We start from the raw sequence: 13,598 nt of genomic DNA on the forward strand, positions 1-13,598 counted from the left end.
ATTTCTCTCCACACTTAATACTAACACTATTAGTATAAGAATTAACTCTGAATAATAAAGGAAGGGGTAGATTATTTTTGTACCAAAATCTGGGGGTGACCTATCTGAACCTGAGGCTATGGTACAAGAATAAAACTTGCCTGGTACAGAGGAGGTAGGTGACAGGGAACCTATCTCACCAGGAAAACAAGTTAGATGATCTTAGAAAGGTATCTTGGAGTTTGGAGTAGCAAGCTTATTGTAGAAACTGTCCCTCAAATTTGAGAGCTGTAACATCTGGATGTTTGGCAGAATTCACAGTATAGAAAAAAAAAACACATTGTGAATGTACTTCTAGCCTCCATGAAGTCTTCATCAGAATGAACTCTCTAGATGGAGAGGCTTCATAAAGCTTAGTATTAGCACTAAAATGATGCATTATCAACATGCTACACCCACTCCTTTCTCTTTTTCTTGCTATAATGTAAACTTATTTCATCACATACACATATTTTATTTTGTGTGTATTCTTTAAGTTGCTATGATTTGTGTTACACTGTTGGTTTTAAATAAAATGTATTTCCATATTGAACATGTCATGTTTTATATTAAATTCATCCATCTATTCACAACCCCTTTTTCCCATTTCTGCACATGGGGTCGAGTTGTCACTTCAACATTAACGATCATCTGGAACCACAGTTTACACTACCTTGTGTCTAGCCCTGTCAGTTTTCTATTAAATAATATTGGGCAAATTGGAAATACTAAAAATGCTACTTTTTAAGTGACTAAATTGATAGGTATAATTAGAAGCAATGATAAACAAGAGAGGTGTACTTGATGAATTTGCTATTTCCCCTTCTTGTCATTAAAGAAGGCAAACTAGTTTAAGTCTGGGAGCCATGACACTAAAGACACACCTGTAGAAATCTAAAAATTACATAAAGTAGATGCTCACAATAATACATAATGTATTCTTTAATCTTTTGAATTTAAGCATTAAGATGCCAAGCTTAAAGTGGACTACATTTATAATATTGTGTGATCAGTGCAACTGATTATGATATGTCAGTTGTCATTGCTGCAGATTTTTATTTTGCTTGTGTTTGATAAAAATATTTAAAATGCAAGTATTTATCTTTAAACTTGTAACAACTTTAAAAAAACTGTGCATTTATCTGTCTGTATTGCCATGCAAATGTAAAACATTTCTTTCTAGTCACCTGAACATTCTTTCAGGACACCCTACATTGAGCAATGTATTTATTTATTCATTTATGTTTGTTGGCCGATTAAGTGATCTGATCTATTGACCCTTTTCATCCACGGGCCAGGCTCTAAATATACATACATTAGGTTATTTACAATTATTTGTTAAGTAGTGACTTGTACAACTACAGTAGAAACAATAGATAAAAGTTTTAATGATTATTTTCATAGTAATGTGGAGTAAGAATAATGAACAGTGGATTTAACAATTAAACATGTTCTCCCTGTGTTCGCGTGGGTTTCCTCCGGGTACTCCGGTTTCCTCCCACATTCCAAAGACATGCATCTGGAGCATTTCTCCCCAGGCCTCCGCTGAAAACAGGCTCTGAGGAACCTAGTCGGACTTTCCCGGTCAACAAATGATAAATAAATAAATAAATAAACAAGAACACAGCTTAAATGATATATATAGAAAACATCACCATACCTAGTCACATTTCAAGTATTTACATCAGTTGATAATCATCAAACTGCCTTTCCACAAGTGACAATCATCATAGCATAGTAAATAAAGTATTTAGATTTAGGCGCAGTCTCATCACTGGTAGTATAAGTAGTAAAAATCCAAAGCTGTGTTACATGCATGGAGAAGTAATAACTGTGAATGAGGCTAGGGGAGGTGTTAGCCATTGTCTCTAAAACAGCTGCAAGCAGATTCAGTATGGAGGTGAACTCTCAGTATTTTCATGAAATCTTTGATGCAGTCCAGGTTTTTATGTCCTATATGTAAGGGCCTCCAGGTTGGAGGTCCTATTATAGGGAAAAATGTTTCAACCTTTAAAGTTCGGAACCAGGTATAAGTAAGGGTGTGCGAGTTCTATTGTGAGCCCCTTAGTCCATATGCAACATCAAGAATATAATGTTTTACTTTTAGAGTTGGCTTAAGAGAAGGGTAGCCCTATTTGTCACCAGCAGCCAGCTAGCATTATTAATTGTAGTACAATATTGGAGTAAAGGGTTACTAAGTAGGATACATTTACAAATGCTATTTTCTACTTTTTTTACAATTTTCTCAAATTTTTAAAGTTGTAGAAACACAATAATGCTACCCAACTAGTTGTCCCGGTCCCCTTCAATAAATACATCACACTGAATGATATTTGATGACCTTTATTAAACTTGCATAACTTTGATTACCAATTTTATTTACAAGTGGGCATAGTATTAGTATAGCTGATTCTAAACACAGCATAAACCTCCTTGTAATGTTAATCTGGACAGTGTACCTGCTCATCCTGCCCAGTAAGCAGCGCCCATACCTTTGCTCACTTACTTTACTTATGAAGCAGTGTCCCATCTCTCTTCATAAACCATTCATTAAATTATCAACCAAATAAGCAGCATCCTGACCTCCGTTTGCTTACCTATGCAGCAAACATCCTCCAGCTGCTCATTTTCTTTCCACAAATCCTTGGAATAAACCTCCACACACCGGAGGGGGAACAGAAGAGATCAAGCCTGTCCCTCTTCTCTGCCTACCCCAACTAATAACATAACCATAAGCCCCACCAAACCGCCAACAAAAAAGGGGAGGGAGGGTAGCAAGTCCACGACAAAATTTGACTACTTACCCAGCTACACTTTTCTAAACCCCTTAAGCCCCTCCCCACCCTTATCTCATTTCCTCCCAATCATCCCTCCCTCCATTTGATCCTTTCACCTCCCCAACCCACTTAACTCCCATTAATATATCAGCCTCATCCCTTCTGAAGATGTCCCAGGACAACTTGTTTGTTTACCAAACCAGATTTGTCCCGGTCCCCTTCAAAAAACACATCACACCGAATGACATTTGACGACCTTTATTAAACTTCCATAACTTTGATTACCAATTTTATTTACAACTGGACATAGTATAGTTGATTCTAAACACAGCATAAGCATCCTTGTAATGTTAATCAGGACAGTGTACCTGCTCATCATGCCCAGTAAGCAGCGTCCATACCTTTGCTTGCTTACTTTACTTATAAACATCCTTTAATGTTAATCAGGACAGTGTACCTGCTCATCTGGCCAGTAAGCAGTGTCCATACCTTTGCTCACTTACTTTACTTATGAAGCAGCGTCCCATCTCTCTTCATAAACCATTCATCAAATTATCAACCAAATAAGCAGCATCCTGACCTCCGTTTGCTTACCTATTCAGCAAACATCCTCTAGCTGCTCATTTCCTTTCCACAAATCCTTGGAATAAACCTCCACACACCAGAGGGGGAACAGAAGAGGGCAAGCCTGTCCCACTTCTCTGCCAACCAGGCTGTTCCCCCTCCCTTCAACTCAAATTCTTCAACCCACTACTTCACATAAAGGGAAGAATCAAGCCAAACATCATTCAGTGTACCATCATCTGTAAAGCACCTTAGAATCCTGTCACAAACCCACCGTGTCATACCAGCACTGAAACACACCCTAATGAAACTAAATAAAGTGCCCCTGTAGACAAGCTACTTACACCACCATACAAAGCCTTTACTAGTCTGAAATGCCTACTGGCCCCAGCCACACCAGGTCAGTGACTAACCCTCACCCTCCAAAATGTGGTAAAATAATCCAACCCTACCTCCTGTAAACCTGTCACTCAAAGCCAATTCCTTCTACACACAAAGCACCGCCCAGCTCACCATCCTGATCCACTTATTCAATGCAACATGTTAAATCTGACTAAGACAACACCCCTTTTACCAAAACCTCTCCTATAACCATCCACTTAAACCTGCCACAGTCATGTAATCCTAGCCATCATCTTACCTGCCTCAGCTCACCTAATATCTCCTTCAACAGTAACATAACTTGGTATGCTACCATAGTAATCTGCCCACCAAATCCATTCAAGGAAAAAAACGCCCCAACTTTCAAGAAGACAGTGTGAAATTCACCCTGATGCTTCCACAGCAATGAACAAATCAAACCCCTATACAGCTGCTCTGCTGGGAATCCATAACCTCATCATTAATGCTACATCAGCCGATACATTCCTCAGCAGCCTCCCTCACCTATCGAGTCCAAATTCCTTCAGACCACCAAAAATGCCAGCTCAGGAAGTCCCCATCTGTGACCTCAGTGTGATCTGTAAAAGAAGAACTGTAAATCTTCTACACCTTCAAAACCCATTTCTTAATGACATTATGCACCATAAGAGCATAGCACTTTCATCAACTGTATGAAATGCATGCATTACTGAATGCCAAACCCCCTGACTTAAGATATCTTATCAATTTTTTTTATTACCACCCATATTCATGATAAGATTGATACACATGCAAAAATACCAAGTTCATTGAATCAAAAGGTCTATTCTGGTATCCTTTAACCATCTCATGAGGTTTCTCAACCAAGCTGTTAACTGTTAAATATGGCAGCGAAGTAAAAACTACCGAATCTGTCAACAAAATGCCAAACTCCATGACCAACACTATCCATCCACCCCAAAGAACATCCCGGTGAAATAACCCAAAGGTAACCTCCATGGTGAAACACACCAACTTAATAACCCCTACCAAAGTAACCATCTTAAACTAGCTGCCATGCAACTTCAGAAATGCCTAACTCCCCAAAAACCTGTGTTTGAAACAAAACACTGCCTTGTATATACAATAACAATGCCTCCTTATCCCACTACCAAGCAACTGGATGGGTGACTAAAGTCACCCTAGGGTTCTACCCCTGTCCCAAGAAAGACAATAGAAACAGCATATGGAAATAAAAATCAATCTTGGCTACCTAGCAGACCCTACACCATTAACCCCATAACTTCCTATGCTCCTATGACTGTTGTGATTCTGCCTTGCCTGTAAACCCCAAACCTCCTATAAACAACCCCCTGTGCCACCTTGCCCCAAACATACTTCCCTTTACAACTCTATTGTGTAGCATTTCCAACAATCAAAATCCATGTAAGAAATCCATTACTTTTCAAAATAAGAGGCAAGCTTGTAATCACCTCAGAGCCAGTAGCCTAGTAACTTCCTATGATCTTAAGATTGCTGTGACTCCATGCCACCTACCTGAACCTCATCCACTGTGATGTGCCTTAATGAGCACTAAAAATGAATTACCTGTAACGTCATCATGCCCACTGCAGGAACCCAAACTCTTCCCTATGGCCAATGGCTGTTGCTCCCTTTACTATCGGATGCAAATGCCCAAAAAGTAGGGACAACTTACCAACCTTGATCTAACATACTGAAACGGTTAATAGAGCAGATTGTACAACCAATTAACATTGACATCAGAAACTCAAGTGCCTGTCCTTCTCTGGCTAGCAATACAACTCCTCTACCAAAACTCAACAACTTTGAAATCCACTTACCTCAGCCAGTAACTGTTGCCCACTTGTGTTCCTCATGTGTAACCTCCTCACTTGCCACCACTTCCATCATCTGAGAACTCATTGTGTAGCGCCACAACTGGTACTCATCACCCTCCATCTGCAAAGAAAAGGACCAAAGTAAATCCTCTAAAATGTAAGGAGAAGGGTCCACCTTATACCCACCTATTCCAAATTATAGCAGCAGCGTTTCAAAACCCCCCATCTGCAAGAAAGAAAAAAGACATATAAATCATCTAACATACATAACGCACATTCAAAGACATCTTCAAAGACAACTTATTCTGCTAAAGGAGCCATAACTGAAGCTATGTTTCCACTAGCCCTATCAAGTACCTAATGTAAATTGTACTACCAGTCCAGTATGCTCAACTAAACCCCACATATGAAGGGACATATCAATATCCACAAACAAGGATAACCTTGTGATTCCTTAACACCTCAGTTAGCGCACTGTACAGGCCAAGCTAATTTATATTACCAACCAGCATGACAGTTGACCCAAGCTTCCCAAAAATCCACCCATCCCTGTAACAGCCAGCATCAAACCAAGCATGCTCCATCTAAAAACCCATGAAAATCACTCCCATCAAATGACAGATTTCCTGACGATGGAGGCAGTCGACTGCCAAAAGAAAAATCTGCCACGCATGTGCCCTCTTTCGCCTTTACACCGAGGGTGCCCCCAAGCCTGTAAAATATGACCGCTGAGCTGAAACTCTTATCTTATTTGAAGCACTAGCAATACTAATAGTATTTAGATGTAGGCTCTCCACCTGCATTTCAGACCAACACTGGCCCCAAACTTCCTTCCCCAACACATTCAACATCCCTTTATGGTTAGTAATGATCAACGCAAGCCTGGAACCCTCCAAATTCACAGTCGGCATTTACAGAGCCCTAACAGGAAAGAACACACAACCATACTTCACAACCTCTTACCCCAAGAAATCTGTACCAAGCCATAACTAAACTGAGTTGTCCACAACTCAAAGCACAGTGAACATTGCCCCCAGAGACTCAGTAACTTGATAGAATAGTAGGCCTTTCTCTAACCTGAATTCTCCACAAAGACGGAAGTTTAAATTCAAATATCTGCTGCTCTTAACTGTAATGGCCTTGTCACTAACTGGCCAGAAATCATCCCCTTTATCTGGTCACACTGCTATCAGCCTACCACATGCCACATCTAACCACGTAGCATAGCACCTGCCCATATGCAGCCTCAGTCCTCATTTTTTTTTTTTTATATATATAAATGCATCTGTCAAGACGCACATACTGTTCCTTTCCGATTGCATGCATAAATGTAATTAATTCATAAAATACATATGTACATAAGAAATCATGAATCCAAATCCATTAACACTATATATTATTATCATACTTTACAGCACTATCCATTTTCACCTTTTAGATGCATTAATCTCTCTGCTGGGTACACCAGCCTACTAAATGTTTAAATGGACCTTGGTTCACAGATTAATTTCAGGGCATAACATTAAACAGGTGTATAAAGGCTCAAAGCAGGCACACGTTCTTAAAGCAAAACTATTCTTCTATAAGGTCTGCGTAAATAACAAGTGACAGCAATGCACACCATCTCGAGAAGATCCTCAAGGTCAGCAGACAGCCAATGTAAACTAATACCAGCACTGTGTAATGCCAGTCTAATGAGTGCTGACAGGTTGGGCAGGCTCATAGCATGCATTTCCCTAGAAAAAAAAAAAAGATACATTGTGCCATATCTTGCCTTAACCATCCCCCATGGCCGTTAGTGCCACACACACACACACACACACACACACACACACACACACACACACACACACACACACACGCACACATACACACACACACACACACACACACACACACACACACACACACACACACACACACACACAAGTCTACTGTCACTAAGAAACATTTACCCTATTAAGGTGCATATACCAAATGATTGCGCTAGTTCCCCAACTCAAACCTCAAAACAAGTACGCTACTGTAGTGCTACTAACTGTACCATGAACAGGGGACAACTGGAGAAACAAAACAGGACAAACTTTTAACATTCCTCTCAGCAAGTTGAAATTTCTGGCAGGGTCAGAAGCCCATGTCTGACTGAGCCATACTGCTCCTCCTTTCTAGCTGCAATCTTAACTCAAAGTTGACAGAAGAATGGGATGTACCTTGGCATGGATCATAACTGCTTGCCATTGATTTGACCGCTAACCTGTGATTCGGCCAAGATGCCTGCTCCATCTGAATAAAAAGGACCTAATATGAGGTGCAAATCTGGACTTTTGTACAGCCCTGCACAAAAACCAGACCAAGTTTTTTTTTTTTTTTTTTTTTGTATGAAGCCCATGAAGTTACTACTCCCCTTCAGCTATTTAGGACCGCACTGCGCATGCACGGCTTCAACTGTCCCTGAAACTTACTTTGACCCGCAAAAAGCCACTGAGAGTCAGCTAAGTGGAACACCTCACCATCTACCATGGGACGAGAAAAAAAAAAAAACACACACACACATTTGTTTCCTTGATGTAAAGGCACACCGGACTCGACCATTGAGCCAACCGACACAAGTACTAAACCGAACTCTACCAATGAATCCAACTCAGGCAGACACGAGGAAAGGGCGCTAAACAGTAAACTCCCAAGAAAAACAACCACAGCCAACACTAGGAAAAGCCCGCTAAACTGCAAACCACCAACGACACCAACCAAAGCAGAAAGCGTGAAAATTCAATGCCTCTCTCCAAACCAACTAATAAGAGTGTAAATCCGAATAGCCCACTGTAATCATCCCACTCAGAAATGGAACAGTAGAAAGGCATGACCTGTACTATACTATCTGTAACTCCCAATAGTGAAGAAAACAGGATACTTTTTTTTTTTTGATAGAGGCAAAGGCAGGGAAAGGAATTAAATTACTAAGTACCTATTTAACCTCCTACACTGGTGACCCCCCCCCCCAACAGAGCCCACTGTAATCACCATAAAGCTCACCTCCCACCACATATTTATGTTTACATTATTTCAAGCCTGTCCTTCACATAACTATACCAATAAACCCCATTGGTAATTACTGCAGTAAGTTTAATACCCCAAAGTATCAAATATTACCCACATTTTTTTTTTGACTACCCTACTCACCTCAAACCTGCCAAAATTCGTCACTTCACTATTAACCCCAAGTCCTATCTTATGACCAAAGCTCCTACAGGTCATCTTGGATGTACTCCTGCTCTATAGCAAGTTCACGCCACAATGTGATTACTTACCCAGCTACACTTGTCTAAACCCCTTAAGCCCCTTCCCACCCTTATCTCATTTCCTCCCAATCATCCCTCCCTCCATTTAACCCTTTCACCTCCCCAACCTACTTAACTCCCATTAATATATCAGCCTAACCCCTTTTGAAGATGTCCCAGGACAACTTGGTTTGTTACCAAACCTCATTTATAGAAAACTGTAAATACTTATACATGCATACATTATACCATTGTTTCTTCCGCCACATGATTTGTTTCATTCTGCAGATGTTGCACTGATGTCTCTTGTGTCATCACAGTTGTTTTACAAATTGTGTATTACTGCACAGGCATTAAATGTCCTATTATTGGAACTTTTATGATTGAGCAGCTACTAAAAATGGGTTCTATGCCCATTCAGTCTGCCCTGGTAAAGAAATGTCAAAGACATTTAAAAATGCAGTCACTGCAATCTGTATATACAGTGGAAAATACTTTGCAGCTAAGCCATGTCAAACAGGCAAATAATTATCTCAAGGTTAAAAACTCAAAGGGGCATATTCCAAGGTAATTATTTGCCATTGCTGCTATTTTGTTTTGATTTTAACCCATTAAGTTCTTTACTAATGGAAACCATCTATTTTTTGTGGATGAATTAAAACTGTATAGTTCAACATATGAGGATCCAATGACACAGTTACAAATAATTCAGACTTTCACAGATGTTATAAGATTGACTTTTTGTCTTGATAAATGTGCAAAAACAACCTTTATAAATGGAAAGATACAGCACTAAGAGAAATCAACCTGGGATAGGAATCGGATATAAAGGAGCTCGAACAGGAGGGAATGCATAAATATTTGGGAATAGATAAAAGAGTTGGTAATAAAACAGGAACAAAGCTCAGAAGGAATACTTCACAAGACAAATGCCTTGACATTTAGGAATAAAGTCCAAGCTATTAATTGATTTCCTCTTCATGTCCTAACTTCCATCTTTAGTGTGATTTTCTTGTCCCAAAAGCATTGAATCACATAGACAAGAAAACAGGAAAATGCTTAATGCTTATTAAATGATATATAAAAAAGTGCATACCAATTATTCATTCCTCACTCAGAAAGAGGCATAAACTTCCTCGAAATTGTCTACATGTATAGATCTACAATTGTGGGAAGGTAATCATATTTGATGACCTCATCAGATACAAACATAGTGAAGGTTCTAAACCACGAAGATAAGAAGTCTGAGATGACACCTTTGGTTTGTTTAGAATAAGCATTTCAGAATAAAGTGGGAATGGAAATCAAACCAGAAGTAAACAAACATTAGACAGCAACTAAAAAAGCCAAAAACAAAAGAAAGAATATAAAGAAAGGACCAGAAGAAAATAGAACTGAAAAGTCTACAAATATATCTTCAAGTATAGAGATCAGCAGGAATAATCTCATCTTGACTAAGATTAAGGTTAGGTGAACTGAAACCAAAAGATGAAAGGCTAATAATGGCAGTTCAAGATAGTGGGCCTTATACACATTGATTTACAAAGTCTGTAGAAAACATGGCAGAAAGTGACGAATATGGGCTCTGGTTAAACAAAATTGGAAACACTCACACCTCTTGTTGCTGGGTATGATACACTCCTGGCTGCACATCTGTATATTGAAAGGCACAGCAGATAATCTGGAAAGACTGTTTCATTGGGGACTGTGAAAACACTAAGATATAAACATAGCTGAGAAGCATCTGAAACATGAACCACAAAGTGTTATTAACAGTGATGGTCTATATTACATGGGGATCACCCATTACGTACGTGTTCAAAAAATAGATATAAAAAGATATACTAGTCCAGTAAAAAATGTAGCTTTCTTTGTTGAAATTCCTACGCACAGTGATTATAGGATGCCAGGATTTGCAAGAAGGAAAAACAGCTATGAAGAAGAAACTTACATTGTCAGATTCACCAGTAGTAGAAGCAACAGGACTAATAAAAAACAATTTACAGGCATACTTAAATACATTACCAATGCAATCAGTACTTTGTGAACTGCAGAAGTTGTACTCTTGTCTGGCAAAATGTTAGAAATATTTTCAGTGTCTGTCCAAAGTCATAAACATCACTGTGTCTCCCTATAACCAGGGAAGAAAGCTCTCCTGGAGTGACTTGTAAAACTACAATACAGCCTCACAGACAGGTGATAGCAGCAGCTGTACATATAAACCTCCTGAACGGCTAAGACCATTTTTATGGCTTATGATTGCATGATGGTTGCCTGCTTTTTGATGTTCTGATAGAGTCAAGACTATGTGAAAGAGAACCCTCAATAATTATATATATCCATCTGACTTTAGGTAAGCTGAGTTTCCTTGCTGTACAAAGGGATTATCTTGACACCAGTTTCTGTAAAGGCTTGCTAATGTTGGCTCCTACTTGGGAGGGTACTGCAAAAGGAAGAGGCAAGGAAGTAATCCCAGAAATGTTCCTTGTATCCTAGAAGAGGCTGTGCAAATCATGTTTGGCAAATACAATTGAATCTGCTTGACTTTACCATGCCACCATTTATTTTTCAATTCACAATTTGTTCTAAAGTTGTCAGGTTGATGAATGTTTCCAGAATGCTAGTAATCCACAGCAACCAACCAGTTACCTCAACCAGTTAACTATACTTCCTACACTCAACAAATGAGTTCAGGGATCCTTGTACTCTTTTTTCCTCCTGTGTCACATCCTTAATTTAAACTCTCCCTGTATATCCTATTTTACAGTTTCTTTCATATTGTTTATTACTGTTACAGCAGTTATTGTCCTGCTAGCCCCCTTGCATTATGATATATGTTAGTATTACCACTGCAAAATGTATTAGTACAGCGGTTGTTTGAAGTGAGACAGTAAATGCTATAATAACCAACTACCTGTGTTATACACACTGTAACTATTATTTGATTTTATATATACTTTTTTCTGTGCTTTTCCGTTGTATTCCCAGGCTCAAGCTGAAAAGGTCTGCTGGATTTTTGTTCTACTGTGGTAATAAGTAAATACTACATTAGATGTCCTTGTGGCTGACACAGTTATCTCTCCACTTTTGGTTCAACTGATCAGACATGATCTTTCCTGGATTTAACAGGTGCAAAATAATATCATCTGCAAATAAAGCCAACTTTTCCTAATTACTATATACAAATCATATCCTTAAATTTCCGTGTCCATTATTTTCTTTGCCAATGATATTAAATATAAAGCAAATAACAAAGGAGAAAGAGGACACCCTTGCCTGGTTATAGATTCAAACACAACTTATCAGAGAGGAACCCTCCCACATTAATTCATGCCTCTGATCCTTCCTATATCCTCTTAATTAACCTTAGCATTGTATCATGGAATACAATTGCTTCCATTGCCCTGCTGATGAAATCCCAGCTTACTCTGTAATATGCTTTTTGTGCATCAAGACCCGCAAGCAATTGCTGTATTTTCTTACATTCTGATTCCCTGCAGATTATCATTGTTCTAGTAATGTTGTCAAATGTACACCTCCCCACCACAAAACCACATTGATAAATATCTATCAACCTTGGCAACACCTTTGCCCTTCTTTTAACAAGTATAGCCATAAACACTTTATTATCATGGTTTAAAATTGAAATGTGTCTATATGAAGCTGGGTCTGATTGGTCTTTACTGTCTTTGGGTAATAGAGCCACCAGAGTTTCTTCTAAGATGTTGGTGCTTTTTCCTTTTATAATACTGTTAAACAAAATTTTCCAGATCTTTACCATTTTTTACCCTCCTAACTTCCAAACTCCAACAGGAATGCCATCTGTTCCTGGAGACTTTCCTCTCATTTCCTCCTAGCTTAATTATTGGTTGTCGCGCCTCATCTTCCTCTAACCTTAGCATAATTAGGTTTACCGTAAATATCTACATTTGTGCAATGTCTTGATTTCCACATTTTTCTGTTTTAAATAAATTTTCCTCAAATTTCCTAAGTTTGGTGATAAACCTTTCTACTTTCTTTTGCCTAAGTCATTGTGTTAAATTAACAATCTTTCTAAACATGTGCACATTAACGAAACACTCCCTTATTTTTTCTTTAGCACTCTGCTATTGTACCTCTTCATTGTCTGTGAGATAGTACTTTTACCTTTATCAGCCCCACTAAATATTTTCTATTACTTCTTAACCATATATCTTTCTCTTTTATTGGTGTCCTACTTTTTAAATTCCATTTTACTGTAAGCCCACACTAGCTATCACTTCTGAAGAAATTTTTGTCTTCTCTAACAATGCTTGAATAGTTTCCATTACTCATTCTTTAAATTCTACTCTTTTTAACAGGAAGATGAGAAATCACTAGTGTCTCATTTTTTTTACTTTATTATCCTGTATTTTTGTCTTAGTTTTCATCAGTACTCATTTATTGTACATTTGGGATTAATATGTGCATTCTGTTTGAGTTCTTACTGCTGAATTCACATCTTCTGTGCCAAATATTTTCATTTTTTTTTTCAGAAATCTAGCGTGTTTTGTTATATTTCCCTGTCTAGTTCTTGCTGATATATCCTCACAACTACAAATCAAGTTCCATTCTCCACCTATAGGTAATATTCCCTGCTGAAAGCTAAGCATTCTCCCATTTTTTTTCAAGCTTGACAATAGCAGTTTTTGGTGGAATATAAATACATACCAGCATAATCCTTGTCCCTTCCCAGTAGCCTCTTTCTGCCACCAGTCTACCATTATTGTCTTCTTTTCTGCTTC

The sequence above is a fragment of the Protopterus annectens genome, chromosome 4.part1, assembly GCF_019279795.1.
Source record: "Protopterus annectens isolate FY-2018-M chromosome 4.part1, PAN1.0, whole genome shotgun sequence".
NCBI classification, from domain to species: domain Eukaryota; kingdom Metazoa; phylum Chordata; order Ceratodontiformes; family Protopteridae; genus Protopterus; species Protopterus annectens.